At 44.6% G+C, this 24572-nt stretch overlaps 1 protein-coding gene across 6 annotated transcripts in view; it reads right to left on the bottom strand.

Moving 5' to 3' along the window:
* FRMD4A (FERM domain containing 4A) overlaps positions 1 to 24572 on the bottom strand; it is a 695719-nt gene that overhangs the window by 242899 nt on the left and 428248 nt on the right. The window contains exon 1 of one of the 6 annotated variants that reach the window (XM_055296560.2): positions 4484 to 4640. The exons of the other annotated variants lie outside the window; for them this stretch is intronic. The gene's annotated coding sequence lies outside the window, so the exon portion shown is untranslated. Of the gene's footprint in view, positions 1 to 4483; positions 4641 to 24572 lie in introns of those variants that run through there. 6 annotated transcript variants of the gene reach the window in all.

Raw genomic sequence — 24572 nt, 5'->3', positions numbered from 1 at the left:
TGATTTGATTCAAACTGAGACTACCACTCGTTTCTTCTTGATTTTTTGGTAGTAATAAGGCCACTGAACTGAACTGGACCCCCCATAGTCCTCTATTTCTTTCCAAAAATTGTGGCTTTTATTCTTAGCAGCGACTTCAATCTTCAGGTGGAAGATGAAGAATGTTTACCTTTGGGAAGAAAACGCCCAATTTCCACTGATATAGTTAAGAACTGAGGCCGGGCACCGTGGCTCTTGCCTGTAATCCCAGCACTTTGGGAGGCTGAGGTGGGCGGATCACATGGTCAGGAGATCGAGACCATACTGGCCAACATGGTGAAACCCTGTCTCTACTAAAAATACAAAAATTAGCTGGGCGTAGTGGCATGTGCCTGTATTCCCAGCTACTCGGGAGGCTGAGGCAGAAGAATCACTTGAACCAGGGTGGCGGAGGTTGCAGTGATCCAAGATTGCACCACTGCACTCCAGCCTGGTGACACAGCAAGACTCCATCTGAAAACAAAACAAAAAACAAAAACAAAACAAACAAACCAAAAAAAAAAAAAAAAACTGAACACACACACACACACACACACACACACACAGACTCATTAGACCCCCAAATAAGCATCAGTGCAATGTACTAAACAGTAGCACCAGCTCTGATCATCTTCTGTAAAAGTAAGAGAGGAACAGTGATAGGGATTTTTAAAATAATGCCACTGGTGGTAGAGCTGGTTACTTCCAATGTAAGGGTGTGTCTAAATTATTCCTTATAAGAGAAGGATGTGCTGATTCCATGAGACAACGGAAAGGGTGGCAGCTGATGGATTTAGGGAACTAAAATGAAACTGCTGTGGAGAGAATTTTTGATAAGCTGGATTTATGCTGATTCAGAAAACTTTTGCAGAAGAGAGCAGTGAAACCGTCTGGCCTTTGTGTGCAATCGTGACTCCGAAGCCCAAAGTTCCAAGAGCTATTGTACCAACACTGGAGATGAAATGTTCTGGGAAAAACAACAACTAAACAATGGAAAATACTACTGATGGACTTCAGTCTGATTATGGCTGGAATGAACACCTCAAGACAAAATCCAGCACGCCCTTCCCTACAAGATCAGATTTTTAGTAGCCACTTTTCCAACACTCTCTGACTCTGATTTTGCTATTGGAGGAAAAACCCAAATATCTACATACCCTCCACAATTGATGCGATGATCTCTTTACTTCCTTTTCTTACATCAATGCCTAACTTTTCAGAGACATCCAACATCTTTTTGTTGTTGTTGGTCCTTTCATGACATTTCCAGAGAGAGGTGGACGGCGCAGAATCAGAAATGGGTAGGGTGGGGTGAACGGATAAAAATGCAGTGTCCTGGGGAGGTCACGAGGGCACATGGGCCTGAGTTACTTGCTGATTCTATTAAGGTAAGAGAGCTCCTGTTTTAGCTCGAGAGGAATGTGGTTTTTAGGGTTTAGACTGAAGGATCATTAGAAGATCATTACCCTATTGCTTTCTTATGAGGTCCCAGAAATTGCTTCTAAGACGCTGAGATTTTGCACAACAAATAAACCAAAAAAGAGAAATTCTGCCACAAATGTTATCATATCAGGTGCTATCCAAAAAATAAGACATATGAATTGAAGTTACTGCTGACCCCAGACTCAGACATTCTAATACTCTATGGAGAGTAGTTTAAAAGAACTTCATAAGCCGGTTACCTGTTAGCATGTCTATTTCTCATTTTGACATATTGAACTAGGAATTCTCCAAAAGTTATACTGTTCCTTTTCTTAAAATATGCAAAAATATCTAAGAACAAAGCTTTAGATTGTAAATTGCTCCATTATACTTTCATTCAGTATGATGCGTCAGGCTAAATGCAAGTCTTATGAGGGGTAAGTATATGGCTTGCTGGACACGTGAATTGAACTACAAGCATGCTGCACGCACGTGCGGATGCAAACACACACACACACCAGCATAAACAATGTGAACACAAGTGGTATAGTCATGCAGTAAAGGCAGTAACGATCTTTGATGGTGGTCTCACCCAACACTTACTTAAAGACAAAGGTAGCCTGGCAAGTCCCCTCATTATGAGATCTCCTGAACCTTCCATATCCCTTTCTTTCACATCACAAACCAATCCCACTTTTTGCATCCACTCCTTAAGGTTGACTCAAGAGCTCTTTCCTTGGCAACTCTTGCATATCTGCTACTCCACAGAGCTCTCTCCCCAAGTTCCAGAACCAAGCAAGGAGTCACTGGGTGTCTTTCCCTTTGACCTCAGGCTATAATTTTGCTGTGACAATAACATCGAGGGCTGTGCACATCTGGGATGCTGTTCTCATGGATTATGAAATCAGCAACTCACTGAACCTCAAGGGGTCTCAGTTTCCCCAACGACAAGATCATGCTAATGGCACCAGCCACCTGCCAGGTTATCAGGGGACTTGATAACAATGTCTACAAATTACAAAGAGAACCTGTGCCATAAATAACAAGTCTTATTAATAAAATTAGTTCAAGACAAATGCCAAAAACAATATAGCAATAGCAGCGTCAGAACAAAAGAGGGTGGAGAGATTTTCTGATTCTTATTCCTAGTAAAACAATTCCCATTTAATGAAAGAATAAGAATTTAATTTTTTCTCCCTAAAACATTACTTCTACCCATACAACTTTATACACCAGTCATAGGTTCTTTCCAACTTGTCTGGAGGCAACATTGTATTCACCGGCTGGACAATACAGCGTTGATTTCAAAGCATGTCCAAATATTGCCTCCAATTAAATTAATTGCAGCTATTTAACTTCTCGGGACCAAGTGGATTCAAACCTATTTGCCACAGGACCCTCATTCCTGCTGTGCCCTAAATAAACCCAAACTTCCTTTGCAACAGAATGGATCTAACAGAAGACAATGTACAAACTGGCTCACCTCCTAACCTTCTAGGTTGCAAGAGACAAGGAATGCTTTGAGAACCAAACCAGATTTCTGTTGATTCGAGGCTTTGGTCTTCTGGCTCTGTCCAAGTCACACTCCAACATAAATGGAGCTTAATGCTATGAATGGGTTTGATGCAATTTAAAGACCAAAAACAAAACAACGAAATGTGTCTTCCTCTCCCCGACTGCTGCCCCCCATGCAAAAGCACTTGGCTGCACATTTGAAGGACAGCATACCCAGCTAAGTTTCATGAAGTCTAAGGGACAGGTTACTGTATCCAGCTCCTAAGGTACTTCCCCAGGGTCAGCAGTGGCTTCCCGGGATGAAGTCAGCAGTTTGTCCCGGGCTGTCTGAGCGGTGCTTTCCCACAGATCAGTCATGCTGGTGGAAAAGGACGACTTACGGATGCAGAGGTGGAAGGGGGGTACCAGCAACTGAACCCTCAATCAGGTCAAGGCAGATGTATTCCCGATAGAACAGGCTGTCACCACTGACCAGCTCAGACTTAGAAATGTGCCTAGCTAGGTTTTCAGAGCAACCCCTTTCATCACTATCTGTGAGGAAGATTCAAACTGAAAGAAGCCAGAAACAGCAGTAGCAGCGTCTCCATTGGGATGCTCCATTCATAGGGGAGCCAGAGCCGCATCCATTCATGGTGGGGTCGGGGAGTCCTTTGCGGGCATTGGTTCTCCTTTCTCAGCAAGCTGCACTTCCCGGGGGGCTGGCATGGCTGCATCCTTCAGAATGAGGATGTCTATTAAGGAGCCGCCGCCAGAGCTATTATTAGCACAGCCATCCCTTAGAAATTTCGCAGAATACGCCTGAATCTACGAGCAGTTACTCTGCTATCAGGGTACTGGAGAAAAAGGCACCAAGTCGCTCGTTACGCACAGGCAGCCCACACAGCTTTCTCGGTGCAGCACCGGGAATCTTTTCTGAATTCAACGTGCACCAACATTTGAGCAGCTGTCTCCAATATAGAAGCACTGCATTTAGCCAATTTTAAATGAGCACGTACTAAAGGGGGTTCCCTTCCGTTCTCCTCCCCTTCCGAGCGTCCGTTTTCTCTGCATCAAACTTGCTGCAGCCATTTGGAACGTAAAAAGTAGTCCATCTTAGCAGCCCCGGGCAGCGGCGATCGGCTGCCGGCCCCCGCCACCCTTGTCTGAAACGCCCTGTCCTGCACCCAAAGGCAAGGGTTCCCCTGTCACTCTCAAAAAATGGTTTTAAAAAAAGCCCACCCAGCTCTGCCTAAAGCCATGTCCTTTCCTATCTCCCCGGGTAGATTCAGACAGCGTGGGACTGAGGTGCCCAAGGAAAGTATGTGTGTGTGTGTGCCAGGGGGAGGGTTGCAGAAGAACACACAGTATGTGCCCCACGTGGGGTTTGCATTTTTAAAACTGTAACATACGCGAAATAAACGACTACAGGCCCCCAGTAAAGAAGCAGCGGCGCGTCCCTTTTCCCCGGCCCAGCGTGAAAACACGGAAGGCGAAGGGCTGCCGTCAGTCGCCTCCCTGCCACCGCGACCGGGAAACAAAGACACATTACCTTTTATTTTTTGCGCTTCCAAGGGAGCCGAGAACTTCAGGCTGGAAGCCGCTGGTCCCCCGGAACGGGCGTCCCATTCGCCCGGGCGCAGGCCCTTGGCCTACTAGGCGGCCTTGGCGCCCGCAGCTGGCGCGCCCCCGCCCCGTCTCCGCCGCCGCCCCCGCCGCGGGCCCTCGGCGTCAGCCCATAGCCCGCTCGCGCCTCTCGCGCCGAGCCTGGCCCGGCGCCAGGGAGCCCCGCCGCCGGCCCGCCCCTCGCCTGCGCCCGGCCCGCCGCATGGTGCGCCCAGCGCGCCCGGAGCCAGCCCCCGGCGCGCCGCTAGGTCGGGTGCTAGGCGGGCACCGCGCGCCACCGCCGCCGCCACCGCCCGCCGCGGGGCCTCCGAGCGCCGCCGCCCGATCCTGGACAACAATGCGCGCCCCCGCCCCCCTAGAAAGCCAGGGACGCCCCCAGTCGCCCTCAGAGCTGGCTCGGCTTCCCAGCCCCTCTCCGCTGCACCCTCAGGCGAGACAAAGTTCGCTCCCGGTGAGGCTGCGCGCGTCCAAAGCGTGCAGGATGCCCAGCACGGAGGTCCCCAAGCGGAGGACCCCTGGCTCCCCCACAAAACCCACCCAAAACCACCGCGCGTGGCCCTCTCCTACCCTGCGAGCCCGGAGACAGCAGCTCCCTTGGCTGAAGGCACAGCTCTTACCCCTCTATCTAGTCCAATTGTATTGAATTTTAATCTCCCCTCAACTCTTCAATGGAAGTTGCTGCAGGATAACCGAGGCATGTGGCTATTGTCAAGGCTTCGCGACAATGACTGGGAGAGGGAGACTGCCATTGCGAGAGACCCGGGGGAGGAAAACGGGCTGACACGTTCTCTTTCCAAAAAAGAGAAACAAACTCTGGGAAGATTCCCCACCAAGACAATAACTCAATTCACAGGGTATGTCTAAATGTTTACTGCTTGAGGAGCTCAATTTGCTCTTAGACACATTTTTTTTCATGAATTGTCAAAACACCGTGATAAAATAAAAGGGGATGCTGGCAACAGCCTCCACTTAGCAAAAGCCGACTTGTTTCTGGGTAAAGTCTTTCTCTAGAATTTCCAACCTGCACCCATCCACTCTTCAGGGGAGAGACTGGTTTTCCTCCCACCATGGTAGATCTAGAAACCTCATTTTCAGGAGACCAGTAGGCTCTGAGGACTTACAAACTTCGTAATAAAAAGAAATTGCTCACATCCTATCTTCCAACTGACTGAAAATTATACCTTTTTCCAGTCACAGGTCCTGTGTTGTTTTCTAAACAACACTGGTAAAAATTTTTAACAGTTCAAAAGGCCTCACCATCAATAGAAAGGGAATTGGGCATACACTTAGCATTGGAGAAAAAGTTGAACGTTGGTGTTAAGGACTTCCTGTTTTGTGTTTGTTTGTTTGTTATAGAGACAGAGTTTCACTCTGTCACCCAGGCTGGAGTGTGGTTGTGTGATCACGGCTCATTGCAACCTCCCCCTCCTGGGCTCAAGTGATCCTCCTGCCTCAGCCTCCTAAGTGACTGGGAGGGACTACAGGCACACCCCACCACGCCCTGCTAATTTTTGTATTTTTTGTAGAGATGGGATTTTGTCATGTTGCCCAGGCTGGTCTTAACTACCTGTATTATTTCAAGCTGACTGGAGACTTGATGATCTGAAGCCAGGTTTGAATGGGATTCTCAGGTACTTCTCTAAAGTCTGTGAGGCTTATTCCAATGCAAAGCCCCATTTTTTGATAATGCAGTTGGAGCCCATCTCCTTGTGTTCCGAGGTCCTCAGAGGGCATATTGTTTCTTTGCAGGCAGAGTAGTTCTAGTCCTGATTTGTTTTGACTGCAACACCTAGTAATGGACAATGAGGAAATGTTCAGACCTACAACATTTTTTTTTCTTTTTCTGAGACAGAGTCTGTCTCTGTTACTCAGGCTATAGTGCAGTGGCACAATCTCGGCTCACTGCAGCCTCCCCTCCTGGGTTCAAACGATTCTTCTGCCTTAGCCTCCCGAGTAGCTGGGATTACAGGCATCCACCACCATGCCCGGCTAATTTTTTAGTATTTTTTAATAGAGGCGGGGTTTTGCCATGTTGGCCAGGCTGGTCTTGAACTCCTGACCTCAGGTGATCCACCCACCTTGGCCAAAGTGTTGGGATTACAGGCGCGAGCCACCGCACCCAGCTCAGACATACATTTCTCTTCCAATATTTTGTTTCTATCCTTAGAGGAGTTGTTGAATTCTATCCACATCTACACCTCCTGCTTTCCGCCTTGGCCACTGATGTATTCTGTATGTCCTAAACTGAACTTTCCTCACTGGCCAATCCTGCCTCCAGGCTCCCTCTCCTAGTAAACAGCATGCTCCCTCCTCCTCCCCAAAGCCAGAAACAGGGATAGAGGGCTCATTTCCCTCCCTCCTTTCTCTCATTCCTCACCTGATCACAGAGCCTGTCCTCATAACTACCTCTTGAAAGGTCATGAGGGCAGCCCCTTATCCCAACAGTGCCTGGAACTGAGTGAGCAACTGCTGTCCCCAGGCAAGCTCAGGCCACATCATCTTTCACCAGGATGCCTCCAGCAGCCCTGTGAATGGGTGCTGAGCTTATCTCTCTCAGATGCATTCTCCACTCCAGCTGGAGCGATTCTCCTAAATCCCAGATCTGATCCCGTAACTTCCGTTTAAAACCTGTTCAGGGCTTCCCTGGCTTTAGGGACAAAAAGTCCATATTCCTTCTGACGGCTATAAGGACCCCCTGGTCATCCAGTCTTATCTTTTGCCACCCGGCCCCAACAGGAACCATGTCACCCCCTACCCTCCAGCTACAGAACCCTCTTCAGGGCTCCTTATGTTCCAGGTGGTCACGCATCCACGGATCACCCAGCAGCCCAGGCTGGAGAAAGAGCTCAGATCACATCACTGCTCTGCTTAAAGACTGCGGGTGGCTTCTCACTGCTCCTGCCACATCCTCTTTGTCTTCATCACATGTTATTCACATTTCCTGCTTCCCCTCACTGGAAGGCCAGGCCCTGCTCCCTACCCCACTCTTTGGGTAGCTGGCTCCTAGTCATCTTTCAGGTTCTCGCTCAAATGCTGCCTTTTAGATAACCTTCGGTGACCAGCACATGGGGAATGGTTTCCCCCAGGTACTTAATGTGTCACCATCCTGTTTATTTTTTTCTTAACACTTAGCCACCATCAGGATTCACAGACCTGTGTGAAGGGCACAGACTGAAGCCATTCTGCCTGGGCTTGAATCTTGCCTGGCCACCTACTAGCTGTGCAAGCTTAGGCGTTTCTTAACCTCTCTGTGCCTCAGTTGAGAACACTCATCTATGAAATGGGGACAATAATATTGCCTACCTTGTAGGGCTGTTATGAGGATTAAATGAGTCAATATATGTAAAGCACTTAGAACAGGGTCTGGCTGAATAAGCATAAACCTTTTGGGGCTTTTTAAAAAAATCGTATTTAAGTTCAGGGGTACACGTGCAGGTTTGTTGCATAGGTAAACTAGTGTCATGGAGGTGTGTTGTACAAATTATTTTGTCACTGAGGTATTAAGCCTATTACCTATTAGTTATTTTTCCAGATCCTCTCCCTCCTCTCACCCTCTACCCTGTGATAAGCCCCACTGTGTGTTGCTCCCCTCTATGTGTCCATGTGTTCTCATCGTTTAGCTCCCATTTATAAACGAGAACATGCAGAATTTGGTTTCCTCCTGTGTTAGTTTGCTAAGAATAATGGCCTACAGCTCTATCCATGTCCCTGTAAACGATATGATCTCATTCTTTTTTTAAGGCTGCATACTATTCCATGGTGTGTATGTGCCATGTTTTCGCTGTATCCCCACAACCAGAACTAGTACCTGGCACAAGATCTCTTTACCCCTCCCAAAACCTTTTGTGCTTGGGGGACTGGACTGGGAATAAATAAGAATTGAGGGAAGAAAAGCTGTATTCGAAGAATTTGAAGTACTAACAGAAATAGGTCGTGATGACTAAAACACCAAAAGCAATTGCAACAAAACTGACAAATGGGATCTAATCAAACTAAAGAGCTTCTGCACAGCAAAAGAAACTATCATCAGAGTGAAAAGGCAACCTACAGAATGGGAGAAAATTTTTGCAATCTACCCATCTGACAAAGGTCCGATATCCAGAATCTACAAGGAACTTAAACAAATTTACGAGAAAAAAACAAACAAGCCCATCAGAAAGTGGGCAAAGGATATGAGCAGACACTTCTCAAAAGAAGACATTTATGCGGCCAACAAACATGTGAAAAAAAGCTCATCATCACTGGTCATCAGAGAAATGCAAATCAAAACCACAATTAGATACCATCTCATGCCGGTTAGCATGGCGATTATTAAAAAGTCAGAAAACAGGTGCTGGTGAGGCTGTGGTGAAACAGGAATGCTTTTACACTGTTGCTGGGAGTGTAAATTAGTTCAACCATTGTGGAAGACAGTGTGGCAATTCCTCAAGGATCTAGAACCAGAAATCCCATCTGACCCAGCCATCCCATTACTTGGTATATACCCAAAGGATTATAAATCATTCTACTATAAAGACACATGCACATATATGTTTATTGCAGCACTATTTACAATAGCAAAGACTTAGAACCAACCCAAATGCTCATCAATGATAGACTGGATAAAGAAAATGTGGCACATATACACCATGGAATACTATGCAGACATAAAAAAAATGAGTTCATGTCCTTTGCAGAGACGTGGATGAAGCTGGAAGCCATCATTCTCGGCAAACTAACACAGGAACAGAAAAACAAACACCACATGTTCTCACTCATAAGTGGGAGTTTAATAATGAGAACTACATGGACACAGGGAGGGGAACATCACACACCGGGGCCTGTCCGGGGCTGAGGGGCAATGGGAGGGAAAGCATTAGGACAAATACCTAATGCATGCGGGGCTTAAAACCTAGATGATGGGTTAATAGGTGCAGCAAATCACCATGGCACGTTATACCTATGTAACAAACCTGCAAGTTCTGTACATGTGTCCCAGAACTTGAAGTTAAAAAAAAAAGAAAGAAAAGAAATAGGTCATGGTAAAACTTGATGAATAAAATAAAATTGAAACTGAAGTTACCTGGAAATGAAAACATAAAAGAAATAGATTTCCTGTTTCACCAGTGGTTATCCTTGGAATTGACAGATAAAAAGCTTTGCCAGTCAAAACACCACAATGGTCTGTTCCCCGAAGAGTAGCCGATTCTACCACTGAGAATTCAGGCAGCTACTTGCAAAGGTTTAACCCGTTTATGCCTGAGATTGCAAATTTTTGAATTTTTGCGTGAAATTCATATATATTACCTAGAAAAGTTCAAGGAACAAGAATTTGAAGAGAGAAAATTTTTATTATGTCCCATTGTTCAGTTATGTGGCATTCCAAAAATGGAACACTAGGCAGAAGTGGCTATGAATCAAAGAATCTTTTGCAAAGTGTTGGTTCGCTGACCAGCCCTAACATGTAGTTGTGATTAAAGAATTTAGAGCGCTTCCATTTTCATCTTGAGTTTAATACTTTTCGAAGACTCTTTCTGAAAAGAGAAACATGGCAGCCTGGTTTACGGGCCTTTGCCTTGTGTTTTGGTGTCCTTGCCGGAAAAGAAAGAAGCAGCAGAAATACTTTTCTTTTTGTTATTTCCGTGGGTCAGCAGGATTTGGAGAGCTGAATACCTGGGGTAACCTTTGCTTCTTTTATACAGACTAAAGGAGCTTTATTTTGGAAAGTGCTGAACTCTTAAAGAGAGGAGAGGTGCTCTGAGGTTTGGAAATGGGGGAGGTAGGAAGGGATGGAGAAGAGTGATAGCACCCCCAAAAGAAAGAAGAGAGAACTTCTGTACATGATGGGCAGATGACACAAGAACCTATGCCTGCTGAGTGCCTCAAGAGTGGGCAGGCAATTTGATGGGACAGTGCATGGCCTCTGAGTTGGGGGCTAAATTCTAAGATATGTGTCTTAGAATTTAGACACATAGGTGCAGTGGCTCACGCCTGTAATCCCAGCACTTTGGGATTCCAAGTGGGGTGGATCACCTGAGGTCAGGAGTTCAAGACCTGCCTGGTCAACATGGTGAAACCCCATCTCTACTAAAAATACAAAAAATTAGCCGGGTGTGGTTGCAGCTGCCTGTGATCCCAGCTACGTGGGAGGCTGAGGCAGGAGAATTGCTTGAACCTGGGAGGCGGAGGCTGCAGTGAGCCAAGATCTGTCATTGCACTCCAGCCGGGGCGACAGACAGAGACTCTGACTCAAAAAAAAAAAAAAAAAAAAGCTAAGATATTTGTCTTAGGCACAGCAAAGGATCCTGGAGTTCAGTCAAGAGGGTTGCAGTCTGGCCTCAAAATGAACGGCCAGTCCTTTTGCCCCAAGCACCTTAGTGGCAACTCTATTAGATTGATGACAAGAGGCTGGGTGCGGTGGCTCATGCCTGTAATCCCAGCACTTTGGGAGGCCGAGGTGGACGGATCACCTGAGGTCAGGAGTTTGAGACCAGCCTGGACAACACAGTGAAAGCCAGTCTCTACTAAAAATATAAAAGTCAGCTGGGTATGGTGGGGTGTGCCTGTAGTCCCAGCTATTCGGGAGCCTGAGACAGGAGAATTACTTGAACCGAGGAGGTGGAGGTTGCAGTGAGCTGAGATAGCGCCACTGTGCTCCAGTCTGGGTGACAGAGAGAGACTCCATCTCAAAAAAAAATTAATAACAAGAGACCACTTCCCTGTTTAGAGGTCCAAGGTGGCCTGAGAGAGAGGGAAGAGGATGCAAATTCTTACCATCCCAATGAGTGAGGATATAGTCAAATTTAATTGGGTTTAGAGAAATAAATTAATGTGATTTTGTGTGCATGCCCAAAGTGAGGGAGCAAAAATTCTGTCTTCTCCACTAATTACTAGTGCCAGGTTCTTAACTCCAGGATTTGAGCCACAGCTTCTCTGACCAGTTTGGAGGATACATGGGACAATTAAGAGATGGTGGCTCAGCTCTGATCTTTGCTAGGGTCTCACTATTGGTGGAGAAAGATCTCTCCCACTCAAGCCTTTGTGCACCTGTCAAGCTGAGGACAGGAGACAAGGTAAGGGAGGACCTGAAGCTGGGTTGTGTAATCCTGTCCTTGGAGCTAATACCATTGGGCAGTCTTGGACTCCTTTTCCAGGGCAACCTTGAATAAGCCTCTTATTGAAGCTGTTTCTCACCTTTAAAATGAGCCTGGGAGCTGGGCACAGTGTCTCATACCTGTAATCCCAGGTCTTTGGAGGGCCGAGGTGAGAGGATCACTTGAGGCTAGGAATTTGAGACCAGCCTGGGCTTCATAGAGAGACCCCTGTCTCTACAAAAAGAATTTAAAAATTAGCTGGGTTTGGTGGCATGCACCTGTAGTCTCAGCTACTTGGGAGGATGCGGTGGGAGGATCACTTGAGCTCAGAAGTTTGTGATCCCACCACTGCACTCTAGCCTGGGTGACAGAGCAAGACCCTGTCTGTAAAATAAAATAAAATAAAATAAGCCTGATAATATCTATTGCCAGCCTTATGAAGACTAGGGGTTCAACACATATTGTTTCCAAAACCACTCAACTGATAATAATGAACAACTAACATTGTGGTGAGTATGTACTCTGTATTAGCAGTGCTAGAGCTTTCCAAACTTTAATCATCATGGGATTCCTATGAGGTGGAAACTGTTCTATCCCTTTTCTACAGATAAGGAACTTGGGATGTAAAGAAGTGAAGTGGGCCAGGTGTGGTGGCTCACACCTGTGATTCCGGCACTTTTTCTGGCAGGCTGAGGCGGGAGGATCGCTTCAGTCCAGCAGTTTGAGGCTGCAGTGAGCTATGATCACACCACTGCATTCCAGCCTGGGTGCCAGAGCGAGACCCTGTCTCTATAACAAAAAAGAAAATGAAGCCACATGCCTGAGGGGACTCTGCTGATCAGATTTGAACCCAGAGTCATCCTTTGGAGGCTTGAGCTCTTATTGTCCATGCTTGCCTGCCACAGGCTGTACACATGAAATACACTGGCGGTCATAGGCAGCATGGCCGCAGAATTACTTTGTATTTACTATTAACTGTGGATGGAGTCCCAGTTACAGCGGAAGACACCTGGGAATTGATAGTCTCCTGTGTCGTTCCATCAGTTCCTAACCTGCACCATATGGACATAGCTTTACATTCCATTTTCTGTGTTTATAGTGAATAACACTGGCAACTTTTCCTTTCATATGTCAAGCAGGTTTTAAAAATGGAGAGAGATCCCTCTGGGGCAGGTTAAAGTGCTTGGCTGGTTTCAAGTGAACCCTATTATATTTTTATACCCAATCCTTTTTGCTTCCTACTCCCAGGTCAATTAGAGGCCAATTCTGAGCCACTTCAATCAAAAAGGGATAATTCTATCTCCTCTCATGCATGGCCTGTGATCAAGTACTTAAAACCAGGGTCCCCGGGGTGTATGAAGAAATTATCCAATGGCTGTGTTTTATTTTGTTATTTTTTCACTAACAGCTCTGTCATTTGAAATAACCAAGTTTTATAGTTTTGTTGGGTTCTCATTACATTAGATAGTTGGTTATTATTTTTCTTGGCTGGAAATCATGATTTAGACTGCAACTCATGGCAACAAAAACCCAGAGCAAGGTTTTCTGAAACACAGACAAGAATCAATCAAAACATCACAAGCTAATTAATGTACCTTGGAGCCCCTGGGAGTACCTGCATTCCAGCGAGTACCACAGTATAAAATTGGTTAACATTCTAAGTACACTCAAGTACCTTCGGCTAGCTCTCTCCCCAAGCCTTTTTTGTTTATTTACTCAGAAATATGTATTAATAAAAATAGGGCCGGGCGTGGTGGCTCATGCCTATAATCCCAGGACTTTGGGAGGTCGAGGTGGGTGAATCAATTGAGGTCAGGAGTTTGAGACCAGCCTGGCCAACATGGTGAAACCTCATCTCTACTAAAAATACAAAAATTAGCCAGGCATATTGGCAGGTGCCTGTAATCCCAGCTACTCAGGAGGCTGAGGGAGGAGAATCGCTTGAGCCTGGGAGGCAGAGCTTGCAGTGAGCCGAGATCACGCCACTGCACTCCAGCCTGGGCAACAGAGCGAGACTTTGTCTCAAAAATAATAAAATAAAATAAAATAAAACAAAATAAAAAGGTTAAAACTTAGTTGGTATTTACCAAGTGCCAAGTACTGATTATGTGTTTTACGTATAATAATAACTCAGTCTTTGCAACAGCCCTCTGAGATAGGCGCTATTGAACCCCATTTATAGGTGAGGGAATGGAAACACAGGGAGAGGTGTGATAAGCCATCTCAGATCTTACAGAAGAGAAGTTGGCCACTGCCAGTTACCAAACTCACGCAGTCTGATTCCAGAGCCAGTGTTCTCAACCCTAAGGTGTGTTCCTCAACCCTCAGGCGTGGTCGAATACTAGGTGGTATTGCGTCCCTTCTCGTGCCTAGCACAAATAATTATAATTTATTTATTGGTCCATTGCTTCACTGCAAAAAGCAGCTAAGGCAGAAATATTTGTAAAATTGAATGGAGGCTGGGTGCAGTGGCTCACGCCTGTAATCCCAGCACTTTGGGAGGCCAAGGCAGGTGGATCTGCCTTGAACCTGAGATCAGGTGTTTGAGACCAGCCTGGCCAACATGGTGAAACCTGTCTCTACAAAAAATACAAAAATAGCTGGGCATGGTGGCGGGTGCCTATCATCCCAGCTACTCAGGAGGCTGAGGCAGGAGAATCTCTTGAGCCCAGGAGGTAGAGGTTGCAGTGAGCTGAGATCATGCCACTGCACTCCAGCCTGGGCAACAGAGTGAGACTTCATTCCAAAAAAAAAAAAAGAATGGAAAAGATTTTCAGCAAATATTCCTTTTCCTATTGTAACATCGATTATTGTGAAGGTTTATGTGCAAGTGACATCAATCTACCAGTCTCCCAAGTGAGCGACAGAACTATATTGAAAGGATGGGCCAGAGCGGGAAGTAAGAGCCCCAGGACCTCCCAGCCCCAGGGAGAACAGGCGAGTGAGCTTCTCAGAGCAGGGACAGGGCAGGAAGCCGGCCCCCAGTGATGACTTGGGAGGCGATGATTTCTCCTGCCACCCCATGGAAGTCAGACCTACTCCAAATTATAATAGCAAATAATGTATTAATAAAGAATAATATGATTCAGGCTATCAAATTTCTGGGATTCTGATTTCACTAAATAAGAAGATAGGCTATTTAATTTTTTGTTTATTTGTTTGTTTTAGAGACAGGGTCTCACACTGTCATCCAGGCTGGAGTACAGTGGCGTGATCATAGCTCACTGTAACCTTGAACCCCTGAGCTTAAGTGATCCTCCTGTCTCAGCCTCCTGAGTAGCTGGGGCTACAGGCATGTACCACTACACCTGGCTAATTTTTATTTTTAAATTTTTTTTTAAAGATGGGGTCTTGCTAAGTGGCCCAGGCTGGTCTTGAACTCAAGTGATCCTCATGCCTTGGCCTCCCAAAGTGTTGGGATTACAGGCATGAGCCACTGTGCCAGCCTAGGCTTATTTGTTGAGATGGGATTGGGTACAAAGGGTTAACATTTACAGAGATCTCTCTGCATGGAAAATAAAAAAGTTGGAGATATCTATACATGGAGGGCATTTAGACTTACGGAAATTGATGGTTAGGCAAAATACTGGAGAGAGAGAGAGAGAGAGAGAGAGAGAGAGAGAGGAGCCAACTGAGCCAACATGAGAATCCCCTGGAAGACCAGTCAAAATAGATTCCTGGGTCAGGCACAGTGGCTCACACCTGTAATCCCAGCACCTTGGGAGGCCGAGGCAGGCAGATCACTTGAGGTCAGGAGTTGAAGACCAGCCTGGCCAACATGGGGAAATCCCATCTTTACTAAAACTCAAAAAAATAGCTGGGTGTGGTGGCACACACTTGTAATCCCAGCTACCTGGGAGGCTGAGGCAGGAGGACTGCTTGAACCCGGGAGGTGGAGATTGCAGTGAGCCAAGATCACACCACTGCACTCCAGCCTGGGGGACAGAGTGAGATGCAGTGTCAAAAAAAATAAAAAAAATAGATTCTTGAGTGTTACCCCCACTCCCATTTCCAACCCAGGTCTCTGATTCTTAGCTTGGGTTAGGATGTAACAATTTACATTTTTAACAGATTCCAAAGAGATTGATCCTGCTGATTGGAGCCTGCACTCAGCACAATTTTCCTGCCTCTTGGCTTTTACGCTGCTCGGGGCACCCTGTTGTCTTTAGGCTTGTGCTAGCCCCAGGGCCTTTGCACTTCCCTCTGCTTGGAAGACCCTCCTCCAGACACCAGCAAGAATCAAGCTCTCACCTTTTCAGGTCCCTGCTAAGACGTACCCTTATTAGTGAGATCTTTTCTAACCACCTTTCTTAAAAGTAGCAACTCCTCCCACCTGCCCACCTCCTGCTCCCCCTGCTCCTAATCCCTTCCCTAGTTTGTCTCCATTCTTTCTTTTGCCTTCTAACAGACTGTACAATGTATTTACTTAGCTGTTTGTTTTATTACCCCTCCTTCCCATGAGTGTGGGGATTTACGTCCATTTGGCTTTTTGCTAAATCTCCTGAGCCTGGAACAGTCTTTGGAACATACTAAACATTCAATAGATATTTGTTGAGGCCTCGCATGGTGGCTTATGCCTGTAATTCCAGCACTTTGGAAGGCGAAGGCAGGAGGATCACTCTAGGCCAGGAGTTTGAGACCAGCCTGGGCAACATAGCAAGAATCCAACTCTACAAAAATTTTTTAAAATAAAAATTAGCCAGGTGTAGTGATGCACACCTGTAGTCCCAGCTACTCAGGAGGCTGAGGCATGAGGATCACTTGAGGCCAAGAGTTTGAGACCAGCCTGGACAACACAGCAACACCCCCATCTCTTAAAAAAAAAATTAGCCAGGGTGTGGTGGTGACATGTGCCTGTGGTCCCAGCTATTCTAGAGGCAGATGTGGGAAGATGGCATGAACCCAGGCGTTGGAGGCTGCAGTGAGATAGGACCATGCCACTACACTCCAGCCTGGGTGACAGAGCGACAGCCTGTCTCTTAAAAAAAAATTGTCTGATGAGTGAATAAAATGAATGAATGGACATTCTTGGATGTAGAATTGCAGTTTTAAGAACTTAATTCGGATGGAAATGCTTCCTAACCGATTGCCTCCCTATCTAAAATGAAATATAATTGTGTCACTCCGCTTCTGAAATATCTAAATATCTCTCACACCCAGAGTGAAGCCGAAGCTCCCTGGCATTTGTTCATCACCAGGCACTGGTGGGGGCTGGGAGATGACAGTGAACAGATGCGGAAGTGGCCTTTGTCCCCTTTTGCCTACAGTCCAGTTGAAAACACGGCCTGCCTGTCTGCCTGGTCTCACCAACCACTATTTCCTGCTGGCATTTCTCCTCCCAGCCGAGGAGAAGCTCCTACAGGCCCCTGTGCTTCTTGCCTACTTGCTTTCACAGGGCTGTACATCTGCGCAGAAAACCATCCCGTCCTCCCTGACACCTGGTTAACTCCCACTCACTCTTCCAGCTCCACTCAGACGCCTCATTCCCCGGGAAGCCTTCCCCGAGGTTCCCCTCTCCCATGCCCTAAATAACCCACGCGCATCTCTACGCTCAGCACGTTTTCATCACCACTTTGCATATGTCTTTATACTGCTCTCTGTCAAGAATTCTTCAAAGATAGGCATCACGGCAGTGCTTTTTGTTTTAATAATTTTCTTGTATTCCAGATCCTCAAAATGTGTCCACCTGTACACCGTGTACAGTATTTAATTTCACTTTATCACTTTCTTTTAGCCAAGCATTGTGACCGGAACCCAATAGATTTTTATAGTTAAATCCATCCTGCTAATAAAAAGCAGGGGAGTCAGTGATGGTAGAAAGCAGCATTTGTAATCCCAGCACTTTGGGAGGCCGAGGCAGGCGGATCACCTGAGGTCAGGAGTTTGAGACCAGCCTGGCCAATACGGCAAAACCCAGTCTCCACTAAAAAATACAAAAATTAGCCAGTGTGGTGGTGGATGCCTACAATCCCAGCTACCCAGGAGGCTGAGGCAGGAGAATCGCTTGAACCCAGGAGGCAGAGATTGCAGTGAGCCAAGATCGTGCCACTGCACTCCAGCCTGGGTGACAGAGTGAGATTCTATCCCAAAAAAAAAAAAAAAAGAAGAAAACAGCATTTGACCAGTTTTGATATGCAACTCCTTAAAACTGTTTTAAGGAAGGCAGCCTTCCTTAAAGTCTAGAACTGTGACAGCTGTTTCTCATAAATAAACAAGGACCAGTCACAACACTGGTCCCAACACCAAAGCCCACTTTTTTGGGGATACCTGCAATGCATTTTGAAGACTCCTGAAAGCTTTTGAGGGGGCCTAACAAAAGGTCCTAATAATAGAGCAGGTCTAGTTTCTATTAGATCTTGAAATAAACATGCTTCCATCTCTCCCTAGTCTCTCCTTTGTAAACTCTGAATTGTTTTCATGTTGGCTCTTAGAGATCTAAGGTTCTTCCTTTGTTTATATACTTTTAATTTCTTTGTGTGGTTTTGGGAAGGTAGGCACAGATTTTTTCTCAAAAGTGAAATCAAGTTCTCAGTAGAAGAGGAAATACATAGTGAAGAGAAAGGAAAGTACCTTTCAAATCTTCAGAGAACGCCCCTTGTGCTCTTTACAAAGGAAATTCCCTTGGAAATGGTTATAACCTAAACTATTAATATGATCAGCTAATAATAATAGTGATAAGAATAAGAATATCTACTATTTGTTGAGTGGTACCATGCACATTACACGCATCATCTATAATCTTTGCGGCAACACAGCACCGTAGGTCTTGTTAATTCCCATTGTATGGATTCAGAAATCGAGGCTCGGAAACACTAAGTAACTTGCCGAAAGTCTATACCTAGAAAGAGGCAGATTTGAATCCAAGTAAATTTTTAAGACCTCCAAAGTGCATTCCGTTTTTTCCATCATGGCTTAATTTTGAGCAAAAGAAGGCATGGGTTGATAAAGGGCTTGCAGTGCGAAGTCTCAGATTGGTTTCTGGTGGAGCGGAGGGGAAACTTGAGGAAAGAATTGGAAGTTTAAGCGCCAAAAATCGTGTTCAGCCACAGAACATTTCTGTCACCCCTTGAAATCAGAATCACGGCACCCGAGCAGAGCTCTGCAGACACCTGGAAATGTTCTGAGTCAACAGGGCTAAGCCCCATGATGAGGCAAAGGCTGAGCCTCTGCAGCCTCCAGTCTGGGACCCTGGCATCCTTCTTGGCGTGTATTAGAATGCAGCTACTTATGGATTCTGTTGATTTTCAACGTAACCCTCATGGCAATCACAGTCACATCTCTGATTCTGCTCCTCCTCCCTGTGTGACTTTGAACAGGTCAGCCTGAATCTTCTAGAAGGGCCTTTTTTAAATCTGTCTATATAGCAGGCTGAAACTGGTGTTTAGTCCACTTTCCTGCCCAAAGACACAGAGTGCAATAACACAGTGGTCAGCAGTACAGGCTATGGTAGGTGACTCCTGAGGTTTGAACCACCAACCAACAGCTTACTAGTGGTGTAACCTTAGGCTAATGAGTTCTAACCTTTTCTTCATCTCAGATTCCTACTCACAGGCATGCTACGAGGGTTGCATTGTGTAATGTATAAAGAGGGAGTTTTTGGCACAGAGTACATGTTAAATAAAATATATGCTACGGTATTATTTCCATTATCAGCATCCATTAAGGGCGTGAAATCTGGCAGCTTTTGTCTGTATACAATACCATCTTCTCCACTGTTAGACGTCAATCTTTGGTTTAAGCCTCATAGGTAACTGCTGTGAGCTTTAATAAGACCCCGGGTGAATTACATCTTCTAAGTTAATCATAGGAAACAGTCTTGTCCTAAATAATTGTGCCCTACATTCCAATTCCATCCCTCTTCTCTGAGTGCACCAAGTGTATGCTCCTTGCAGAGATGTTCACCCTGCTCATGTGTGAATAACTTAGGAGTGAATTCAAATGCATTTAAATAGCCCACAGTCTTTCAGCAATTGAGGGTGCAGTGTTTGCCTTCCCATGGGAATGCCCATCAGTCACATCTAAAGGTGCTTGCTCTGAACTTCAGCATTTACCCCTGAGGTGTTGCTGTGTCTCATCCTCAACTGCATGGCGCAGTATTATCCACGCCCGTAGGTCAACTTCTGGTTCCTTTTACCTTCTCAGGCTCTTGCAGCCCTACGTCACTCAGCAAGTCAGTGACCACACTGCCAAAAAATGATGGAGAGCCCGTTTCATTCCATTTTTTTAGGAGTTAGAACTAAAATTCTATTTTACATCAGAAGGTAGTCTGTAGAGAAAAATAGAAAATGCACCTGAGTTGTCTAAGTGTGTTCTTACAAAGGAAATTCTTTTCGAAATTGTTATAACCTACACTATGATCAGCTAATAATAACAGTAATCATAATAATATCTATTATCTGTTGGGCGGTGCTGTGCATATTATGTGCATTATCTATAATCTGCAGCAAGACTGCACAGTAGGTCTCGTTAATTCCAATTGTATAGATCCAGAAATCGAGGCTCAAGAACATTAAGTAATTTGCCAAAAGCCTATACCTAGAAAGTTGCAATGTTCAGTTCAAAGGGAAACCCACGGCGGGTCCCAGATCAGACAAAATGAAATGCCACAACTGCCGATTCTTACAATATTTACAGGCACTATGTGGCTGTTGTCTTATTTGTTGAGGGTTCAACGCTTGTGTCAACACCTCCACCTGACAGATGAGGAAACAGGCAGTAAGTTCCCGGCCTGCCCAATGGCTCCTGGTTACTCTGAGGGACATTCACAATGAGAATAGACAGCTTCTTACTTTAGGTTATGAGCGCTGTTCACTGAGAGCTGTCACCTGCCAGGATCAGTGGAAAGTTGCTGCTAGATCAAATATTTACACACTCATAAGTTGCTTCCTACTGTAGTGAGTTCCTCATAATACAAAAGTACCTAAAATTCTGGGTTTTTAAATTTTAAAGTCACTTAAAAAAAGAAAAAAAAAAAAGCACAGATAGGCCGGGTGCAGTGGCTCATGCCTGTAATCCCAGCACTTTGGGAGGCCGAGGCAGGCGGATCACCTGAGGTCAGGAGTTCGCGACCAGCCTGGCCAATATGGTAAAACCCCGTCTCTACTAAAAATACAAAATTAGCCAGGCATGGTGGCACACACCTGTAATCCCAGCTACTCAGGAGGCTGAGGCAGGAGAATTGCTTGAACCCTGGAGGTGGAGTTTGCAGTGAGCCAAGATGGCGCCACTGCACTCCAGCCTGGGCAAGAAGAGTGAAACTCCATCTTAAAAAAAAGAAAAAAAGCACAGATAATATATTAGACTGCTATGTAACTACCATTAAAGTTAAACACCTTATCTTATTTGCTTATTGAAAGCAAGAGACAGAGAGAGAGAGAGAGAGAGGGAGAGAATGCTAAAGCCATGCCTCTCATCCTTTTTCCTTCCCTCCCCATTCACTCCCCAGAAGTTGAGAGTCTCCTAAAGTAGGTCTCTAGCATTCCCTATTTGTTTTTGTCCTTTGCATATGAATGTAGCATAAGCAGTATACACTGTTTTGTGTGTTTTTCAACCTTACAGAAATGCAGCCAGAACAGATTTATCTTTTCCCAACTTATTTTCCATTCAACATCATGTTTTTGAGATTTACCAATATGAGTGTTTTTGGATTTCATCTGTTTATTGGATTCCATGGGACAAATATACCACAGGATGTGTCTGTGTTCTCCTGCTGAGTGACAAGTTACGTCTAAGTGTTCACTATTTACAAACAGCCAGGGCCTTTGCTCCTAGCGGTTCCTCTGCCTGCCGAGCTCCTCTTCCGGGAACTCATTCATTTGATGACCTTCTCACCATGTCCACTTAATTTGCTCCCCCTTCTTCCCGTGTTTTTTCTCGGTTATCAGTAGCATTGCCAGAGAAAAGACAGGCTATCCAGTTAAATTTGAATTTCAGATAAACAACAAGTTCATGTGTAGTATAAGTATACTCCAAGTGCTATATGGGATATACTTACCCTAACAAAAAAAATTCACTGATTGTCTAAAATTTATGTGGGAATCTTATATTTGTATTTGTTAAATCTGCGACTCTAATTGTGACATTCTCAGTGAGGCCATTGCTGTACAGCCTATTTACGGTTTTAGCCTCCTCCCCAACACTTCCTATTCTTTTTTACTCTCTTATTTTTTTTTCATAGCCCTTATCATCAGTATACCTGCAATATATTTCCTTATTTATTTTGCTCATTACATATCTTTTTCCTCTGGAATGTAAGCCCTTTGCAGGCAGGATTTTTGTTTTGTCTTCTGCTATGTGAGACATAGTATGTGCTTAATAAATACTTGCCGAGCAAATGAATAAATGAATGAAAGGGTGCAAGGACTGCCTTTGTACATGTCTCCTTTGTAGTGTGTGAGATTTTCTCTAGGATAAACACTTGGAAATAAAATTGCTTTTTGTAGGGTGTGTGTCTTTACTAGGTATTGCCAATTTGCTGTCTGAAGTAATTGAACAAATTTCCATTCCCATCAGTAACGTATAAAAGTTCCCATTTCTTAACACCCACAGTACCTTTCTTTCTTTACCTTTGCAATTGCAATAATTTTGATTTTTGAGTCAATGGTTGAAACCAGCAAGGAAACATAAGATAACCACAAGTGAATTCAAAATAAACAGTAATTATGAATCCAAAAGGTGTCAGATGTCCTTAGGTGCTTATTTAAAAAGATGAGTTAATTATTATGGATGTACAAACAATTCTAAACCATGGTGTCTCTTGTGTAATAAAATAAACAGAAATTGCCCAAACTTAACACGGTCTCAATGCCATTTAAAAACTCACAATAAAAAATTTTGAAGAAAAACCATTTTATTTATTTTGCAACTAAAAAGGAGGAAGTCTTGCCTAAGAAAACTAAAATGAAAACCCAAACACAAGTTGTGGCGTGTTCTTTAAGATCTGCTTCAGAATTGCCAGAAACATGCAACTCATGTCGAAAGAGAAAATTTGAAAAAGTCCTTTGTTATAGATATGGCCAATCTCTTTTAAGTCCAAAAGATGAATTTGAGGTATATAAAAACGTACTGTAATTAAAAGATACAACAACATGGCCTATTTTAATGTGTTCTTAATACATTCTTGGACAGCCATGAAATATGTTGTGAAACATTGTAAAAAATGGCCACTATCTCTCACTCCTTCCTGTTTCACGGCTTTGTAACCTGACTGTGAAGTGATGTCTAGAAGTGAAACCTATTGTTCTTCCACTTGAATCTGGGCTGGTCTTCTGGTTTGTCTTGGCCAATAAAACGCAGAAGTGATAATATGCTAGTTCAAAATTTAGGTCTCCGAAGGACTTTCATGCTTCAATTTGATCTCTTGGAAGACTGCCTAGCTGCCATGTGAACAAGCCTGGGCTAACCTGCTGGAAGATGAGAGAAGGTGGGTCAAAGCTGAGGCAGTCTAGTTATCTCAGCCCAGGCCTCAGACAGGGGAGAGAGCCCAGCTGACGTCAGCAATGTCGTCCACTTGACTTGCAACTGACCACAGATGCATGAGGGAGAGGAGAACTGCCTTGCTGAGCCCCGCCCGGATTACCAACATATGCAATCATGAGCTATGTAAATGCTTGTTATTTTAAGTTATTATATTTTGCGATGGTTTGTTACTTAGCAATGGTTAACTGGGACACAGGCTAACTTGGTTCTTCACCCTGCAGAAAGCAGATTTGTTAATTTCTTCATTTACTTTTCTTTTGCTAAATGTATGCTGATGAAAATTGTTGAATATGTTTTAATTTGCAAAGGATTTGATGGGAAAATAACTGATAAAGATTTTTTTCCCACAAATATGTGAGTGTTTTATTGAGCACAATATCAACTGGAACCAATAAACAATTATGTACACAGCTGGCACCCAGCAATGACACACAGCTGCATCGGAACATTTTGCCCCGTGCATGTATCAGAAACCACGGCATCATTCACCAACACCATCCTGTTAAGCCTCTGGGAGTTTCATGAAAAAAAAAAAAAATCTAGTGGTTTGAAAACTTGTCTTTTAAGGGAAATTATTAAGAAAATGAAAACTGCCTCTGAAATTTGACTTAAAAATCGTATTCTGGGCATATCCTTTTCCTTCTCAGCCAGGAAAAGTGCTATGTGGAGTTTTCAAACTCATAGACGAATTACTAGTTTTCTTCAAGGAGAACAAATACAAACAAACAAAAATCCTGACTACAGTTTTGAAAAATCCAAGTAAATAACATTAATCTTGAAGTGTGGCTCACAAATTTTTTTTCAAAGCTGAATTTCCACAGTTAACCAGGGCAAAGGAAAGCTAGGAATGTTTTTCCTGCACATGATAAGATCATTTCCAAAAAAGCAAAGCTCTGCAAATGAATGCAAATGTTGATGGTGAACAATTAATCTTTTGTAACCCCAAGTTCAGTTCATATCATGAAAATTATAGTGTTGGGGTAAAAATATAGAAGACAGCCTCCATTATCTCACTTCACTAAAATGGTTTTAGATACCCAAGAATTTAAAAGAGATTGACTAGCAAATCAGAGTTCATTCAGTTCACCACCTGCAAGAAAATGCATTTTTTTGACATTTTCACCTGCAGAAGCCTAGAAACGGGCCACAGTTTTGTTGTATCTCAAGGAATCTCTTTTTATTTTTATTTTGGAGACAGAGTCTTGCTCTGTTGCCCCAGCTGGAGTGCATGGCACAATCCCAGCTCACTGCAACCTCTGCCTCCCGGGTTCAAGCAATTCTCATGCCTCAGCCTCCTGAGTAGCTGGGACTACAGGCATGTGCCACCTCGCCTGGCTAATTTTTTGTATTTTAGTAGAGACTGGGTTTCACTATGTTACCCAGGGTTGTCTCGAACTCCTGAGCTCAGGTAATCCGCCTGCCTTGGCCTCCCAAACCACTAGGATTAGAGGTATGAGCCACTGT

The sequence above is a fragment of the Symphalangus syndactylus genome, chromosome 10, assembly GCF_028878055.3.
Source record: "Symphalangus syndactylus isolate Jambi chromosome 10, NHGRI_mSymSyn1-v2.1_pri, whole genome shotgun sequence".
NCBI classification, from domain to species: Eukaryota; Metazoa; Chordata; class Mammalia; order Primates; family Hylobatidae; genus Symphalangus; species Symphalangus syndactylus.
Note: the sequence above shows the minus strand (reverse complement) of the source record. Positions and strands in the feature narration are given on the sequence as shown.